The sequence below is a fragment of the Gopherus evgoodei genome, chromosome 5, assembly GCF_007399415.2.
Source record: "Gopherus evgoodei ecotype Sinaloan lineage chromosome 5, rGopEvg1_v1.p, whole genome shotgun sequence".
Taxonomy (NCBI): domain Eukaryota; kingdom Metazoa; phylum Chordata; order Testudines; family Testudinidae; genus Gopherus; species Gopherus evgoodei.
This window is the reverse complement of record NC_044326.1, coordinates 127,059,658-127,078,998: the sequence shown is the minus strand read 5'-3', so window position 1 is coordinate 127,078,998 and position 19,341 is coordinate 127,059,658. Positions and strand designations below refer to the sequence as shown.

Genomic DNA, 19,341 nt, shown 5'->3' with positions numbered 1-19,341 from the left:
AACGCAGAAGATAGTTTAACATTTTATTATTTTGCAAATGTCAGTTGCATACCTGCTGCAATTATCTGTGCATTTGACCATCAACAGAATGAACACACAGTCAAGTAACTGAAAAATAATCACCTCACTAGATATGAAATTGGTCTTTTGTTAAAGGAGTTGTGCTGAAGGGTTGCCATGTCAGAAGTTCAGACAAATATAGGTCAAGATGAGCTTTCCTTTTAGCCAAAAAAGTTCCCCGGGGTTGGAAATCCCCTCAAGGGAAATTAGGATTAAAGGGGTTTAGTTGATGGCCCTTACTGGTTATCTAGCACAGTTTTGGTCTAACAGGGAGATGAAGCTGCCCATAAAAGGAAAAGTACAGGCAAGCTTGACACAGACCAAGAGAGGAAAAGGAGGAGAAATGATGTGGGAAATATGCCACGAATTTTGTTGTGGTGCCGTAATTGTTAGATGAACAGTAAGAGTAAGGGAAATACAGAAGATAATTATTTAGAACTAGTGGGAAGATCTGTTTTTTTCCTAAAAGGTATTTATGGATTGGAAAGTCCAACAGCAATTGGCATTTTATAAAACCTCTAGCTTTGTGAAACAGTTTTCATGATGGTGACAGGACAATGAACATAACAGTGTCTAGTAGAATGGAGAAAACATCCTCCCCAAAACAAAACTGGGTGCCTTGTATAAATATACAGGGATGAACATGAAGGAAAGACACTAAAATTGTAAAAAGAAACCACCACAGGAAAAATATGCATCTCACTTTGTGTTTTTTGACAAGTGGGATATGAATTTGCTCCATGGTTAAGAATCGAAAACAGATCCAAAAATCAGTAGGTGTGCATCTACCAGATCCAGTTACAAAGTAGCCAACATCTCATGAGCAAGTCTAAAAACGGGATTTTCTCTTCATGAAAAGAGTCGGTGCTGGCCCAGGCCTTGCTGACTTTCTTGGTTTCCTATAGATGCCAACAGACTTGGCAACAAGACACTGTTTTTTTCTATCCTATGCTTTTCCCAGGTTAGTCATTATTGATGAGCAGTTTACATAAAGCCTCTGAAGACAGTATGTAAAAGTGAAGAGTTAAAATGGCCTGCTTGAAGAAGCAGCAACTTGATGTAACCATGCTTTGGATGGGACAATATTTTTCTTGCCCATTCTGTCAAAGTAAAGTGTCTACACTTTATATGCTAACCTCTAGTGTTTTTATTAGAGCAATTTTCCCCCTCAGCAGGTCATCCAAGTTTGGGAAATATAGAAAAATCATGATACTACTTGTTTATGTTATAGTGTAATATACCACCATTTTCAATTCTGTGTGTCATGTTACCGAATGCAAAGAAGTATGGGATCGTACCAGGGTTAGCCTCACTCCATATTGGTTTTGCAATTTTGATATCAAACTGATTTACCTTGGTGCTTCAGAACAGCTAGCGTGCACTCTGCTTGATCTTGGCTTTAGAATTTGGCTAGGAAAAGTGGTCAGACAAAAGGATACAATAAGATGGCATGGATATGGAATTGACAGTTTTGCCATTAGTCAAAGAAGCACCATTTTGTTCATGGCTATGCACGCACATTGTGCTTCTGTGCAGAAGATGACAACTATGTATTAGCAATTTGGAATGCACTAGCTGGTGCATAGCTTTTCCCCCTTGTTGGTGAACCACATTTCCTTGGGCAACGTAGTAGCGTGGGATACCTGGACTGCACCTTTTAACATTATCTTGAGCACTAGATAGATACCCTGTACTTGGGAGAAGGATCACTACACCTTATTCTGGCCCTGTATCTGTCTAGTCCTGAGAACTCCCAAGTTATTGCTTTTTATTAGGTGGAGCACTTGGTTTCCATTGCTATTAGTCATTAAACTACACTAATTATCTAAGGATACAGGATTGTTCATTCTAATCCAATGTGTTCAAATAAATTTGAAAAATTTTTTGGTAGACTGTCATAAATAAAGATTAAGAACAAATCAATACTCAGGCTTTTTTTCCCCTTAAGCTTGAGGACATGCTATACATTATACATCTTAAGGTCATCTACTGCTGCTTATCTACCACACATCATCACTGCTTATGACATTAGAAACAACTTGCTATGGAAGTTATGAGGTCACAGAAAAGGGAAGATTATGGTATGCAAATATCATGAGCAATAAAATGAGGCAAGAAACACAGAACACATGGCACCAAATGGTGCCACCTCTCCTCAAAACTCAAAAATCTGGCTTTGGGTGGACTATTTTGCTCCTTAGCCTGCTGGGTTGGCATGGAATAACTGCCCTGGTGCTCTCGCAGTAGAAACAAACGGGGTTCCTATACACCTCATACATTGGTTGTGACCAACTGCAGCATAGACCTGTCTAGTGGCTACACCCACAGCCCTCCATTCTGTTGCAAAGAAAGACACGACAGAGTCCAAGGGCCATAGAGACTTCCCAGCATACACCCTGCTCTCAGCACAGTACAGCTGTTCTGCTTATATTCTGGTCTGGTATATAAACAGAGGGTAGGGCAGTATGTGTGACTTAATATGTTGGCCGATTAGTTTCTAAAATGTCTGGGAGCTTTTCTACTCTAGGAGGTGCCGGCTTTCATTCTTTTACACAGCAAAAGTGAGCAAAATTGAAGGACATGTCATCTGATCTTATGAGGTCTTGCACAAGAAAAGCAAGTATGTCTTAGACCACTTCACTTATTTACATTGTAGAGACAGTCTCCCGTTGTACAGCTTATAGCCTGTCTAGAGTATTTTACATCCTGAGATGCAGAACTGCAGGAGATAGGCCTGGGAAATACTTCTGTAACCACAACACATTTTCAGTGTGTATATTTTCCTCACATAATGTGCCTGAACTGTTTTAAGCATTTTGCCCAATTTTACGTAAGATGGTTATACCTTCCCAAAAGGAAATATGATCTTATAGTCCTAATGTAGCATGTACAATACAGAGTAAGTGACGCTTGATTTTGGCAGGGGTGAAAGTAACTGAAAGGACTTACTGGTATGCTGCAGTCCTGAGTGGAAGAGGTGTGGCCTCAACCGGAAGAAGTGTGGTCTTTAAAGATTTAAAGGCCCTAGGGCTCTGGCTGTGGCTGGGAGCCCCAGGGCCTTTAAATCACCCCACAGCTACCAGCTGCAGAGGTGATTTAAAGGGCCCGGGGCTCTTCACAGCAGCCGGAGCACTGGGCGCTTTACATTCCCGCCCAAGCCTGGCAGCCAGGCTCCTAGGGTGACCAGATGTCCCAATTTTATAGGGACAGTCCCAATATTTGGGGCTTTTTCTTACATGGGTGCCTATTACCCCCCACCCTCTGTCCCAATTTTTCACATTTGGTATCTGGTCACCCTATGGGCTCCGAGGTGATTTAAAGGGCCCAGGGCTCCCCACAGTGGCAGGAGCACCGAGCCCTTTACATTCCCGCCTGAGCCTGGCGGCCGAGCTCAGGTGGGGATTTAAAGGACCAGAGGCTCCAGCCGCTGTAGGGAGCCCCAGGCCCTTTAAGGTGCTGCCCAAGTCCCACTGCCGGAGCTCCAGCAGTGGTGCTTTAAAGGGTCTGGGGCTTCCCGCAGTGGCCAGAGTTCCGAGCTCCTTAAATCCCCACCTGAGCCCGGCTGCTGGAGCTCCAGCAGTGATTTAAAGGGCCCAGGGCTCCCCACCACGGCTGGAGCCCTGGGCCCTTTAAATCACTGCCAGGGAAGCTGGTCCAGTCCAGCAAGGCATACTAGCTCTTGCCAGTACGCCATACGGGACCGTACCAGCTTACTTTCACCTCTGCTTCATGGCCAATGCAATGTTATAACACATACATAACATGCAGGACTCAGTTATGGCCCTAAGAGTGGACAAGGAACTGCACTGCCTGAGTGGTGGAGGCTAAAGGTATTACTAGTCTTGGGAGCATACTCTCACAGTGCCCTTCAAGTGGCAATTGCTGCATCTACAGACCAACAATAATACATGCTCTCTTTGGTGCAGGCCTACGCACACTTGCCTGGAGGGTTATAGCCACCACACCCATCACCACCATATGTGCATATCAGGGGTGTGTCTATGGTCATGCTCTTCACCCATGGCCATACATGACCCCACATTTGGGGCTGATGGATACCAACAGTATCTTCCTAGCACTCAGGCCATGTCTACACTATGGGCACTACAGCAGCATAGTGACGGTGGTGTAGCTATGCTGCTGTAAGTGTGTAATGTAGACAGATGACAGCAACAGAATGGCTTTTTTTTTTCCCCCCTATTGCTGTAGGAACTCCATCTCTGAGCAATGGTAGCTAGGTGGACATAAGCATTCTTCGATTGAACTAGCTGAAGCTACACTGGGGGTTAAGTTGGCATAGCTACAGTGGTCAGGGATGTAGCTCTTTCACACCTCAGTGCCATAGCTATGTTGACCTATATTTTTAGTGTAGGCCAAGCCTCAGTTAGCGCATGCAGACATATTATGGCTGCTCCCTCTACAGAAACCAAGAAGAGGTTGCTTTCACTCCATTCACCACTGCTATTGTTACATAAGGATGAGGATGTAACTGCAGAGACAGGAGGTCATCCTGCATCTTGAGAGCTGAAACAGCAGACCATAACTACAAGCCCTGGTTACTGTGTTCCACTACGTTTAAATACAAGTAGTTTGTTAAATACAAACTCTCCCTACCTTACTGTGACATATCCCACAAGCAAAGATTACCATATTTGGACTAATTATTATTATTTATTATTATTTGGACTAATTATACTTCCATATTAATTAAATAGCATTTCACCAATGGAGTTGTGTATACTATTGGGTGAAAACATGTCACAATCACAATGAGAGTCCATGAAAATGTTACATATCCTCTGGGAGGATTAAATCCTCAATAGCTAAACACATCTTTATGGAAGTTGCGGCCAGAATTGTCACCGACACAAGGAGAGTATGTGTGTGACATTCCCCTCTGGTGTTATGTGGGCTGGTAATCTGCTAGGTCACTCCAGCCTTGCCTTTGGGAGCCAGCTTACCCTGCTCTGCTGTGAGAACCACCCAGGAGTGGGAGTTCACACACAGCCTTTGGCATGTAAGCTGCTCCTTGGATTGTGCAACCGAATGACACTAGTCAATATATCTGATCCCAGACACAACCCTAGGAATCTCCGTCTTGCAGTGTCCATTTATGCTAGCTGGACCCTACAAGCTTATAGGAGTCTGTCAATTTAACAAAGAAATTGATATGTACCCAGCATGTTATCTCAAGGAGAGTCTGACACGCTTCAAACCAACTGCACTGCTTCAGGTAGAACATACAGATTTATTAGCTATAAAGATACATTTTAAATGATTATAAGTCAAAACATAAGTAAATTTGCTCAGATGAAAGAAAAGTAAAACGTTCTAAGCTGAGCGTAACACCTTCAATGCTCTTACAAACTTAGAAGCTTCTCACCACAGGCTGGCTGGTTGCTCTTAGCCAGGCTCTCCCCTTTGATCAGTGCTTCAGTCACTTGGTGTGGTGGGGTCTGTAGATGCAGAGAAAGGAAGAGCCTGGCAAACGTCTCTCCTTTTTATCATGCTCTTTCTTCCCCCTTGGCTCTCCTCACCCACCACCACTTCAGAGTCAGATGAGCATTACCTCCTCGCAGTCCCAAACTGTCCAAAGGAAAACGGGGTGACTCAATTCAGAGTCCAACAGATTCTTTTGTTGCTGCCTAGGCCAGCATCCTTTGTTCCTGTGAGGCTGGCCTGGGTTTGTCCCCTACATGCCCTGATGAGGTGTGAACTGCCTCTGCTCTGGGAAAGTTTGTGCTTGGGCTTATATTAAGCCATGAAAACACATTTTCAGCCTCACAACTATAGACATGAAATTATAACCTAACACATTACTGTATCAACAGTTACGATAACATCACTATGACCACAATGCTCAGTGCATCATGAGCCTTCCGAAGACACCCGACATGACAAACTTCGCATTAGCCACCACACAATCATATTATAAGGATGGACATGGGGGTGTAGGGTGTTCCCACAAGGTACAGAACGTCACACCTCCCCCCTTCGTTTACTGCAGAGGGTTAGTTTGTGTTATAGTTCTCTTGGCATCCAGCCATTAAGGCCATGAGGCAATGTGCCACAGCTTCCCTATTCACACACAGCAAACCAGCTTTAAACCTGTTTACAGGTATTAATTGAAAAGTAGCATTATCATAAGGTTTAACACCTGCGTCAAAATTCTTATCCCAGAACTTAATATTAATACTAAAATGTTTATCACAGATGGGTGTTTACAAGTATCTTTATGATACCACGCCCTCTGTTCCGATAGTGTAGTTTGAGGTTAGTTTGTTCATTATCCATGGTGTCCTTTGAGTCTTTCCCATGTAATCAGTCACTGGCTTCTCTTTCCCTCCAGTGTTTCCTTCTGTGTGGGCTCTTCATTTAATCATGTTTCTGGCATTTTGATATCTCAGGGTCTGGCAAGATAAAGTTTCAGGGGGATCCTGCACATTGGTTGGCCCTTTGGGGAGCAGTTGCCCAACCCCAGGACTGTACATATGCAGAAAATCCATCTCTCCTTTTGTGGCTACCCTGTGTTTCCTCCTCCCACCACTGAGTTCTTCCCCACCCCCTAGAGGGCTGTGATCTGTGCTCTCTGGGCTGGGTGTGTTTACCCTTCGATCAGATTCACCTTTTCCCAGCAGCTTCCCCATAACTGCTTTTTGTGTCTCACCAGCCTGGGGGAAAAATACCTCCATCTCTGTCAGTTGCGTCATTTGTGTTTTCACAAGCCACCACCTGGCAATTTCCTGCTCTCAACTCCTCTGCTGTCACAGGCTTTGGAGCTGCATCTTGATGTAAAGAGACAGTTACTTTCCCAAAACTTATCAGAAATAGCATCCTGAAAAACTGAGACCAAGATTGGGGTATCCTCACTTGACCAAGAAAAGGAAGTGCATCTTTGCTCACTGACTTGACAACCTAGTGAGGACAGCTTTAAACTAGGTTCAAAGGGGGCAGGTGACAAAAGTCCCAGGTAACCATAAAAAAAGGGTGACCTTAACAGAAGGCTACATGTTGGAGAGCGGACATGGCAAATTACATAGGAGGAACAAGAGGGAAATCTGATGACTAGTGCTTTTTACATAACTTGTAAAATTAGGCAAATATCTGGATGTGTTGATACATCTCCTGGAAGATCTCTGCTTACCCCCAGGAGTATGCATACCCCTGGTTGAGAGCCACTGTAGTAGGATCCTGGTCAGGTACTATTCAGTGATCAAGACAATGGAATGGAGCATGGCACCAAGCAGGGAGGAGAGGATTAGAAATCAAAATGACTGTGGCAAACTGGAGAATTGGTTTGAAATCAACAAGATGAAATTTGTTAAAGATAAGTGCAAAGTACTTCACTTCGGAAGGAAAAACCAAATGCACAACTATCAAATGGAGAATAACTAGCTAGGTGGTAGTACTGCTGAAAAGGATCTAGGGGTCTTAGTGGATCACAAATAAAATATGAGTTAACAACGTGCTGCAGTGGCAAAAAAGGCTATCATTGAGGGTGTATTAACAGAATTGCCATACGTTTACAGTCTAACAAACAGACTCACCCCTGCGGCGCCTCCTGCTGGTCGCTTTAGGAATTAGCTCAGGTTCCAGCCTGGAGCACCCTCTGCAGGCCGGTGATCCGCCTTGTTTCCTGCTATAGGCCCCATGTCCCTTCCTGGACCCTGGTGCCCCTTTTAAGTGGGGTTCTGCCCCCTGGCAGCAACCCCTTTTCCTTAGGGTTTTCCCCTCCCTGGGAACTCCCTACCCTCTATCCCCACTTTGCTTCAGTGTAGGCTACTGCCAGTCATTGTCTAGCCCCATGCCCTGGGGCAGACTGCAGTATCAGCCACTCATCATCAGCAAAGGGGTTTGGACCTGCTGCCTTGGCCTAGCCCCTGGGTCGCACCCTACAACCCCAGTACCTCCTGGCCTAATTCTAGGCCACAGCCTGGGGCTTTCCAGGCAGGAGCTCCCCAGCTCCTCTGCCTTTCCCCAGCACTGCTTCATCCTAGGTACCTGCTCTGGTTCTCAGCACCCAGGCCCTTCTCCCTCTACAGGCAGAGGGAGACTGTCTGCCCTTGGCTTCCCTGGCCTTCTTATTAGGCCCGGTCGCTCAGTTTGGGGCATGGCTCCCAGCTGCGGCCACTTCCCCAATCAGCCCAGCCTAAAAGGGCTTTCTCCAGCCGCAGCCCCTTTCCCCGGGCTGTTTTTAACCCCTTCAGGGCAGGAGCAGCGATCCACTCTGCTACAAAGACATGGAAGTTATTTTTCCCCACTCTACTCAGCCCTTGATGAGGCCTCAGCAGGAGTAGCATGTCCCATTCTGGGAGCCACGCTTTAGGAAAGAGGTGGACAAACCGGGAAGAGCAACAAAAATGATGATAGGATTAGAAAGCGTGGCCTTGGAGAAAAGTGTAACCAATGGCAAGAAACATGAGGGAGTTGGTATTGATTAGAGCTGCAACACAAGGCCTGTAAGATATTCTGCTAAGCCAAACAAGTCCTTAAACCTAAAGAACAGTTAGCATAAGTAACTGATGAGTGACCCTATGTCAGTTACTGTAACACGCAAGTTTTCTTGTATATAGATTTTCTAGATGTTGTGCAAGACACCAGTTAGCGCCTGCTATTAATATTTCAGGTTGCTCTTCAGATTTTTGGGGTCAGCAAAACTATCACACGCTTAACCATAATAATGCAATACCAACTGATTTACATAAATGCTAATGATTATGAAGTAAATGCATAAGTAACCTATTAAAAATGAGACACTAAAATTAATGGAGTGTGGCAGTTCAAATAAGGATAAGGGATTGAAACAGCTATGCAAAGGTATAAACCCCAATGGGTGTCAACAAACAAATTATAAAAGATGTTATCCAGTCTAAGAGCTGTGGGAGACACCAGTATGACACCCGCTCGTGAGGGTGACGATGAGGAGAATGCAGATGGTGAGAGTAATGACTAATGCTTTGGATTTCCCCATCACAGATGGTCTGAGAGGTGCAAATAGGGAGAGAAAACAATACAAATGTCTGCCCTTTGTAGGCTGCACATGTGCATATTGTTGTGTGGCTAGTGAATAAAATTAAGCATTGCAGAAAGAGCAGGGTATTGTCGCTGTTATGCACCATGAGGTCCCCCGCTAGTGATAATCTCTCTACTGTAACCAGTCTCAGGGCTGAACCCTCACAGATTATTGTAGTGTAGACCCTCACCTTGAGGTAGGTAATTAGTTAAAGTGATCCTTAACTACATGCTGATTTTTTTTTTAACCTTCTGTAGCTTTGCATGTTTTATCTTGAGAAAAAGACGACTGAGGGGGGACAATCTTCACATATGTTAAGAGCAGTTATAAAAAGAGGGCTGTAATCAGTTGTTCACCATGTCCACTGAAGGTAGGACAAGAAATAAGGGTTCAATCTTCAGCAAGGAAGATTTAGGTTAGATATTAGGAAAATATTTCTAACTATAAAAGGTAGTTAAGCTCTGGAACAGGCTTCCAAGGGAGGCTGTGGAATCCCTGTCATGTCATGGGAGGTTTTTAAGAACAAGTAGGACAAACGGTAGGCATGGAATCCGGGTCCACTACTTCTGTCTGGGTCTCTGGTAACACAGACGGGGCGTCTGTGGACGGCTCAGGAACAGGAATGGGTCTGGAAGCTTGCCTGGTTTGGCTACGGGTAACCATTCCCACTCTCTTGGCCCGCCTCACCTGGTTGGCCAAGTCTTCCCCCAGTAGCATGGGGATAGGATAATTGTCATAGACGGCAAAAGTCCACATTTCTGACCAGCCTTTGTACTGGACAGGCAGTTCAGCTGTAGGCAAGTCTACAGCTTGTGACATGAAGGGGTAAATTGTAACTTTGGCCTTTGGGTTGATGAATTTGGGGTCTACGAAGGATTGGTGGATAGCTGAGACTTGTGCCCCCGTGTCTCTCCACGCAGTAACCTTCTTTCCGCCCACTCTCAACTTTTCCCTTCGCTCCAAGGGTATTTGAGAGGCATCTGGGCCTGGGGATCTTTGGTGTGATGGAGGTGTAATGAATTGCACTCGCATGGTGTTCTTTGGACAGTTAGCCTTGATATGTCCCAGTTCATTACACTTAAAGCATCTTCCATCTGATGGGTCACTGGGCCGAGGTGAGTTACTGGAGACTGGTGAGGTGTAAGGGTAGGGTGTCTGTGGCTTTACTTGGGTGGTATGTGGGGTCTTTGGCTGTCCTCGGTTGTAGGGTTTATGGTCTGTGTGCCCCCTGGGGTAATCGTTTCCCTTGACAGTAGCTTTCTTGCTTTCTGCCAGTTCCATCCATTTGGCTCCAATCTCCCCCACCTCAGCGAGATCTTTGGGTTTTCCATCTTGTATGTACCGTGTGATGTCTTCAGGAACACCATCCAAGAACTGCTCCATTTGTATGAGGAGGTTCAGTTCTTCCAAGGTTTGAATGTTGTTTCCTGTTATCCAGGCCTCATAGTTTTTTTGCAATGTAGTAGGTGTGTTTGGGAAATGACACCTCTGGTTTCCACTTTTGGGTTCTGAAGCGCCGACGGGCATGATCTGGGGTTATCCCCATCCTGTATCTGGCCTTGGTTTGAAAAAGTTTATAGTCATTCATTTGCTGCTTAGGCATTTCAGCTGCCACCTCTGCTAAAGGTCCACTGAGTTGTGGCCTTAATTCTACCATGTACTGGTCTTCGGGGATGCTGTACCCAAGACAGGCTCTTTCAAAATTTTCCAAGAAGGCCTCGGTGTCATCACCTGCCTTGTAGATGGGAAATTTCCTGTGCTGTGGAGCAATAGTTGGCGCCGGGTTGTTAGGGTTGGCTGGCACATGCAGCCCCGCTTTTGCCAAGTCCAGTTCATGTTTTCTCTGTTTTTCCTTCTCTTCATACTCTTTTTGTTGTTTTTCCATTTCCTTTTGTTGTTTTTCCATTTCTGTTTGATGTTTTTCCATGTCTCGGCGGTGGGCCGCCTCTTCTTCTTCTTGCTTCCTTCTGTGGGCCAACTCTTCTTCTTCTTCTAGTTTTCTTTTGTAGGCTGCCTGTTCTCTTCGGTAGGCTGCCTCTCTTTCTCTCTCTCTTATTTCCATCTCTGTTTGTTTTATTTCCAGTTGTCGCCTGTGTTCAGCTTCTCTGAATTGGTCTTCGGCCTCAATTTTTGCCTTGGTAGACATGGTTCCTGTTTTCTTGTGTTGGGGTGCCCTCCGGTGTTTCTCTTCTGAACTGCAGGCTCTCTGTTGCCTCCTGAAGTCTGCCTAGCAACAGTGCCTTTAGCTAATCTTCAATGTTAAGTAAACCTGAAAAACCACTTTATTTGCATTTATATAGTGCTGGTGTGACTCTCAATGGGAGTGCTATTGTGTGACAAAAGACTCGTGATAGCACCTTAACGACTTCTTGCTTAACATGCAAGCCACAAACTGCCAGAGAGAGCAGAGAAAAAAAAATTTCTCTCTGGTTCCCTTTTAAAACCAAACTGTTTCTCTCTGCTAAAAAGCCCTTAGCAGAGAAAAGAAAAATATAATATTCCTACTGGCTTCTGGATTCTGTCTATCTCTCACCCGCTGCCACCATGTTATAACCTTAGTCCCAGATTTGGACCTTAGCGTCCAAAATATGGGGGTTAGCATGAAAACCTCCAAGCTTAGCTACCAGCTTGGACCTGGTACTTGCTGCCATCACCCAAAAAATTAGAGTGTTTTGGGGCACTCTGGTCCCCCTGAAAAACCTTCCCTGGGGACCCCAAGACCCAAATCCCTTGAGTCTCACAACAAAGGGAAATAATCCTTTTTCCCTTCCCCCCTCCAGGTGCTCCTGGAGAGATACCCAGACACAAGCTCTGTGAAACTACACAGAGTGACCCCCCCCCTCTCTGTTCCCAATCCTGGAAACAAAAGAACTTTCTTATTCCCCCAGAGGGAATGCAAAATCAGGCTAGCCAATTCAACACACACCGATCTCCCCTGATTTCTTCCTCCCACCAATTCCCTGGTGAGTACAGACTCAATTTCCCTGAAGTAAAGAAAAACTCCAACAGGTCTTAAAAGAAAGCTTTATATAAAAAAGAAAGAAAAAATGCATACAAATGTTCTCTCTGTATTAAGGTGACACAACACAGGGTCGATTGCTTAAAAGAATATTGAATAAACAGCCTTATTCAAAAAGAATACAAATCAAAGCACTCCAGCACTTATATTCATGCAAATACCAAAAAAAAGAAACCATATAACTTACTATCTGATCTCTTTGTCCTTACACTTAGAAACAGAAGATTAGAAAACAGAACTACTTCTCCAAAGCTCAGAGAAAGCAGGCAGCCAGAAAACAAAGACCTCAGACACACAATTCCCTCCACCCAAAGTTGAAAAAATCCGGTTTCCTGATTGGTCCTCTGGTCAGGTGCTTCAGGTGAAAGAGACATTAACCCTTAGCTATCTGTTTATGACAAGTGTAGACCCTCACCTTGAGGTAGGTAATTAATTAAAGTGATCCTTAACTACATGCTGATTTTTTTTTAACCTTCTGTAGCTTTGCATGTTTTATCTTGAGAAAAAGACGACTGAGGGGGGACAATCTTCACATATGTTAAGAGCAGTTATAAAAAGAGGGCTGTAATCAGTTGTTCACCATGTCCACTGAAGGTAGGACAAGAAATAAGGGTTCAATCTTCAGCAAGGAAGATTTAGGTTAGATATTAGGAAAATATTTCTAACTATAAAGGTAGTTAAGCTCTGGAACAGGCTTCCAAGGGAGGCTGTGGAATCCCTGTCATGTCATGGGAGGTTTTTAAGAACAAGTAGGACAAACACCTCTCAGGGATTATCTGTGTTTACTTGGTCCTGCCTCAGCGCAGAGGACTGGACATGATAGCTTCTTGAGGTCCCTTCCAGCCCTATATGTCTATAATTCTATGAAGACTATAGATTGTGAAGTAGAATGTGTCCCTGATTCTAGGACAATAATCTCTTGATCAATGGCCTGGTTATTGGAGGTTGTTTCAAGAGGTCTTGGAGCTCTGTATAGCAACAGTATCTTGGCCAAGCTGAGACTATCAGTATTAATGTTGCCTGGTCCTGTTTTAGCTTTCTGATCAACTTTGGGATCAAGAGAATTGGAGTAAAGGTGTAGAGAAAACCCTCTGACCAGGCAAAGAGATGTACCCCATTTATGAAATGTGAGGTTCAGCATTTCTGTCTTCAAAGAGTACTCATGGTGGTGGCATCTGTGACAAGAGTCATTGTTGGTTCTGGATTGGAGAAGAGAACTCAGGCACAGACATTTTCTGGATCCATCCACCAATCCAGGGAGGAAAGCACTCACTGAGATTCACAAAGCAGTATGTCCAGAGAGTGCCTGAACAGAGAGGAACCAGTATAAGCAGTGGAGGTAAAGGCTGCCATGTGGGCGCATGTACATTCGTGAGCCAAATGACCTAGAAGTCATAGGCAGGAATGGACCTTTGTCCTGGGTTCATTTTGAGGCTCTTGCAAATATTGGCAATGGACAGAAACTTGTCCTGAGGTCAGTAAGCAGTCACTGTAGGAGCACTGAGGACTGCTCCCATCAAGTTGATCTTCTGAACTGGACTAAAGTAGATTTTTCTGCATGTATTCTGAGTCCCAGATGAATGAATAGTGACTGGATTCTAAGAATACTCACCTTACTTGCTCCTTTGTCTGGCCTCAGGCCACCCAGTCATCCACACAAGGAAAGAACAAAAAAAGTGGAGAAGGGAAGCTACCACTACATACATCTGGTAAAAACTCTCAGTGCCAGTGAAGTGCCAAAGAGAAATACCCTGCATTGGTAGTGAGTCTCTGACCATTAATCTCAGATACTTCTTATGGCCACATTGAAATAAATATCCTGTAAATCAAGGGCAGAAAACCAGTTTCCAAAGTCCAGGGAAAGCATCATGGAAGAAAGTGAAAGCATTCTGAACTTTAGCTTCCTGGTTAATTTAGTTAGCTTTCTCAAGTCCTGGAGGAGTGTTAGCCAACCCTCTTTCCCTCTTGTGAAAGAAGGTAGAATTAGTAGGAATAAAATCCTTTGCCTTCATATTGTGGAGATACTTCCTCTATGGCTCCCAAATGGAGAACAGATTGCACTTCCTGAGGCAGTGCAATTTTTAAAAAAAGGCTCCAGAGGCAATTCTGGCAATTACCAGGTGGTAAGCCTAACTTCTGTAGCAGGCAGATTGGTTGAAACTATAGCAAAGAACAGAATTAGACACATATAGATTAACACAATATATTGAGGAAGAGTCAACAAGGCTTTTCTAAAGAGAAATCATGTCTCACCAATCTATTAGAATTCTTTGGTGGGGCGGGGGGCAACAAATATGCAGACAAGAATGATCCAGTAGATATAGTCTACTTGGACTTTCAGAAAGCTTTTGGCAAGGTACCTCACCAAAGGCTATTAAGCAAAGTAAGCAGTCATGGGATAAGAGGGAATGTTCTCTCATGGATTGGTAACTGGTTAAAAGATAGGAAACAAAGGGTAGGAATAAATGGTCAGTTTTTCCAATGGAGAGAGGTAAATAGCAGGGGCCCCACGGATCTGTACTGCAATTGCTATTCAACATACTCATAAAGGTTCTGGGACAAGGGGTAAACAGTGAGGTGGAAGAGTCTGTAGATGATACAAAATCACTCAAGATAACTAAGTCTAACGCAGACTGCAAAGAGTTACAAAGGGATCTCACAAAACTGGGTGACTGGGCAACAAAATGGCAGATGAAGTTCAAAATGTTGATAAATACAAAGTAATGCACATTGGAAAATGTAGTTCCAATTACACATACAAAAAGATGGGGTCTAAATTAGCTATTATCATTCAAGAAAGATCTTGGAGTCATCATGGATAGTTCTCTGAAAACATCTGCTCAATGTGCAGTGGCAGTCAAAAAAGCCAACAGAATGTTAGGAACCATTTGGTAAGGGATAGATAAAACAGAAAATATCATAATGCCACATATATTTGCAGGACACCCACACCTTGAATACTGGGTGCAGTTCAGATCACTCCATCTCAGAAAAGATATATTACATACACACACATATATAAATATAATATACATACTGTGACAAAGTTCCTCCTCTACCTTGGGTCCTGCACTTATTGGCAGATTTGCTCACCTCAATAATCTTCCCTACAGTCTGGGTGAACTCCTGTGTATGATCAGGAGTTGGGAGGTTTGGGAGGAACCGAGGCCCACCCTCTACTCCAGGTTCCAGCCCAGGGCCCTGTGGATTGCAGCTGTCTATAGTGCCTCCTGCACCAGCTGCATGACAGCTACAACTCCCTGGGCTACTTCCCCATGGCCTCCTCCAAACCACCTTCTTTATCCTCACCACAGGACCTTCCTCCTGGTGTCTGATTGATAACACATATGCTCCTCAGTCCTCGATCAGCACACCCTCTCAGTCTCAGTTCCTTGTGCCTCTTGCTCCCAGCCCCTCTCACACACTTCCTCTCCTCTGGCTCCCCCCTCCCTGACTGGAGTGAGCTCCTTTTTAAACCCAGGTGCCCTGATTAGCCTGCCTTGATTGGCTGCAGGTGTTCTAATCAGCCTGTCTGCCTTAATTGGTTCTAGCAGTTCCTGATTACTCTAGTGCAGCCCCTGCTCTGGTCCCTCAGAGAACAGAAGCCTGCTTCTCCTGGGGCCAGAAATCTCTCTTCTGCCACTCTGCTGTAGAGGAAGGAGGGAGAGGGCTGCTGCTGCTGCTGCTGCTGTTCCTGCTGGGCGCTGGGCCCTCGCTGCTGCTGTTTCTGCTGCTGTTCCTGCTCCTGCTGCTTCCCTGGCTGGGCTAGACACCACCACCTACCCCTCTCTCTGCTGTCTGTTTGCTGGCTGGCTGGTGGTTCCCCCCCCCACCTCAGTTACTGCTGTTATTCCACCTACAGCCCCTTGGGGGGGGGGCTGCTGGCCTGCTTCCCAGAGAAGAGGGGAGTAAGGGACCCCAGCTCTTGTTGCTGAGACCACCACCCTCTGAGCGGGGTCCCTCCTGCCTGGACGCCAGACCACCACCACCTGGAGCTGCTGGGCCTACTGTGGCTGTTGCTGGGGAGCTGTTGGTGCCCGGAGGAGGAGAGGAAGGAGAAGAGGACCACCCGCTGCTGGAGACAGTATGAAGACCACTGTGGAGGGGGCTTTTCTGGACTGAGTCTTTTTCAAACTGTGCTCTTGTGGTGGGGGTTTGGACTGTGTCCTGCTGGGGCACCGGGGGTGTGGCGTGGAGCCTGTCCCCAGTCCATCCGTGTCCCCCTTCGCCCCCACCACCATCGTTGCCCCCTCCACCACCCCCGCTGGCTGTTTTCCTTCTGCTTTGGACTCCTGCCTCTGGGTACTGAGCTGCTCGCCTGGCTCACCACGCCCACTTCCACCATTTGGGCCTGCAGCAGCAGCAGCCAACCATTGACTTTTTGGCACAAGTGCCTGTGGGTGCACCACCTCCCCCCTCATACTTGACTGACCCCCTCCCCTCTGCCACGTTTGTCCACCCCACCTATTTCCCTCTGCTGCCTGATAGTTCTGCCCCGGCCCTGTAGCTGTCCCCGTGTTCCCTCTACCCCAATCTCAGCTCGCCCTTTCCCCTCACCCTGTGCTCCCCCAGCCCTGATCGGTTCCCCCCAATGCGCCCACGCCCCCCCTCAGGCGCTTGTGCCCTTCCCCATTTGGTTTCCCCTTGTTGACTGCACTCCCCCCTCTGCCGTTGCCCCCCCGCTCCCCTAGTGCAACTGGAGGAGCCGGAACCCCCCTCTGCGTTGGTGCCCTGCACCAATCCCACCCGTAGTCCTTGCTTGCTCCCTACGCCCCTTTAGCCTTCCCCTTCTGGCGCCCTCCTCCCCTGCCTGTAGCCTAGCGGGGAGGGGTGGCCGCCTCCTCTCCTTCCCCTCCCCTCGCTGTTTGTCCCCCTCCCCGCTCTCGTTATGGCGGGGGACGCGGCGGGGGAGACCCCTCGCGATGCTCCCACTACCCCTCCTCCACCTGCCCCCGTGTACACTGCCCAAGCCTCTACCTCGACCGCCGCTGCCGATCCACCTACCACCGCCCCTGCTGGGGCACCGGCGGCGGCGAGTACTGGGGAGACCTCCGTTGCTGCCACGTCTCTCGCCCCTTCTGATTCGGGGGGAGCCCCCCCAGCCGGTGGGAAGGGTCGGGGTGGGAAGAAGGGTAAGGGCCCCGCTAGAAAGGCCAGGCCCTCCATGGCGGAGACTGCCCCCGTTGCCGCAGCCCCACTACCGGCTGCGGCGTCCCTCCCCGCTGTTCCCTCCACCAGCTCTGCAGGTGTCCCTCCCCCGGCCCCCAGGGCTTACGCCCAGGTGGCGGCGGCCCCCCCGCCTGCCGCTGCTCCTCCGCCCGCTGCTTCTGCCACCATCTACAGCGGCCGGGGCCCCTTTCCCACTTTGACCAGGAAGCACGGCGTCCGTTGCCTCCTGGTGCCCGCCTCGCCCCACGTGGAGACCTACGTGCGGGCGTTGGCCAGGGTAGTGGGGCCCACGGCCATCGTGGCGGCCTCCAAAATGTACGGGAAGGTGGTCTTCTTCCTGGCATCGGAGGCTGCCGCCCAGGAGGCGGTAGAGACGGGCCTGGCGGTGGGGGGCGTGTTCGTCCCCCTGGAGCCGTTAGAAGACCTGGGGGTCCGCTTGATCTTGACCTCCGTCCCTCCCTTCCTGCCCAATGCCGCCCTGCTGCCCGCCCTTTCTGCCCTGGGACGCCCCATCTCTGTCATCAGCCCTCTCCCCTTGGGCTGCAAGGACCCCGCCCTCCGTCATGTTCTCTCGTTCCGCCGGCAAGTGCAGCTTCAACTGCCGCCGGCGGCGCGTGGCGGAGAGGCGCTCGAGGGGTCCTTTCTGGTCCCTTACCAGGGAGCCCACTACCGGGTGCATTACTCGACGGGGGAGGCCCGGTGCTACCTCTGCCGGGCGATGGGGCACGTCCGGAGGGACTGTCCCTTGGCCCAGCACGGAGGAGCGTCCGGGACCCCCGAGCCCCGGCAAGGCGCCGGCCCTGTCATCGCCGGTGCCCCTGGCTGCCTAGCACCCGAAGCTGCCCCTCCTCCTTCTTCTCGGTCCACCTCTGTGGAGGAGGGTGTGGCGGGGCTATCGCCGGCCGTGGGAGAGGGCTCGTCCCAGGGGGAATCCTCCCCGGTTTCTGCTGTCCCACCACTGCCTCCTCGAGTCCCCGAGCCATTGCCCTTGCCCCCCGAGCCGACCCCTGTTAGCCAGCCCCCGGATGATGCCATGGAGGGCTGGTCCTTAGTGGAGGGGAAGCGGGGCAAGCGGAAGGCTCGAGTTTCTTTCCATGCTTCGGATTCGGAGGCCCCCCGGAAGAGCAGGAAGGGGGGCGCCGATGTCGAGTCTTCCGCCTTGTCCCCTGATGACTCCCAGTTTGTGGTGCCGGCTGGGGATGCCGTGGCAGCACCGGAAGGTGACACCGCCCCTCCTCCGGGGTCCCTTCCCGTGGAAGCCCCCGAGGGAGCCTCTCTCGCCCCCTTCTCACTTGGCGCCTCTGAGAGCGCCGCGGTGGGTATCGCCTCGGGTGCTGGCAGGGAGGGCCCTGGGGTGGTGGACTGTGATCTCCCTCCCATCTACGCAGAAATCGAGGCCCTGGGTTTGACCCCGGTCACGCAGGGGGAGGACGACCCTCTGCCGGCGGGCCTCGATCTGGGTGACCTCACTACATCCCCCCTGTCCCTGGGTTCCCTTCCCCTACCCGCTGTTTCTGCTCCCACCTCTGAGGGTCCCCTGGACTCTTCCCTCGACTCGGCTGTGGGTGGCACTCTGTTGGCAGCTGCCGAGCCCCTCGGGGCGACGGCCAGTGCCCCGCTGCCGAGACCTGCTTCCCAGGGGGTGTCCCTCTTTGGTGTGGAGGACCCGCCCTCCTTCCCCAGCGGGGACCCCATTGACCACCATCTCTCTCTGGGTGCCGAGGCTGCCGCACGTGCCACAGTGGCTGAGCCCGGCATCGTTAGGGGTCCCCTGCCAGCTTCCCAGATCCTTGACCCTGGCCAGGAGGAGCCACCTTCTGGCGTCTCACCTGTGGAGGCTCCGGATCCTGCCTCTACCTCCTTCCCGGATTCTCTCCCTGATCCCCGCCCTACTCCTGTCGGCCCTGTCCTTGTCCCCCCCGCTTCCTGTGATGCCAGTGCCGCCCCTGGCAGTACCTCCCAGGGAGCGGGTTCACTAGCTCTTTCCTGTCCCGACCCCCCAGGGGCTGCTGTTCTCCTTCCACCACCCCTTCTTGACTCTGAGAGCAGGGCGGGTCGTGTGGCGTCGGTCCATCTGCTG

At 48.8% G+C, this 19,341-nt stretch overlaps 1 protein-coding gene across 6 annotated transcripts in view; it reads right to left on the bottom strand.

Annotated features, from left to right (window-relative positions):
- PLAC8 (placenta associated 8) overlaps positions 1-19,341 on the bottom strand; it is a 63,577-nt gene that overhangs the window by 19,718 nt on the left and 24,518 nt on the right. Inside the window, exon 1 of one of the 6 annotated variants that reach the window (XM_030565015.1) lies at positions 15,402-15,522. The exons of 2 other annotated variants lie outside the window; for them this stretch is intronic. The gene's annotated coding sequence lies outside the window, so the exon portion shown is untranslated. Of the gene's footprint in view, positions 1-1,413; positions 1,455-5,443; positions 5,480-15,185; positions 15,296-15,401; positions 15,523-19,341 lie in introns of those variants that run through there. 3 more of the 6 variants (XM_030565013.1, XM_030565011.1, XM_030565014.1) reach the window with 3 other exon arrangements.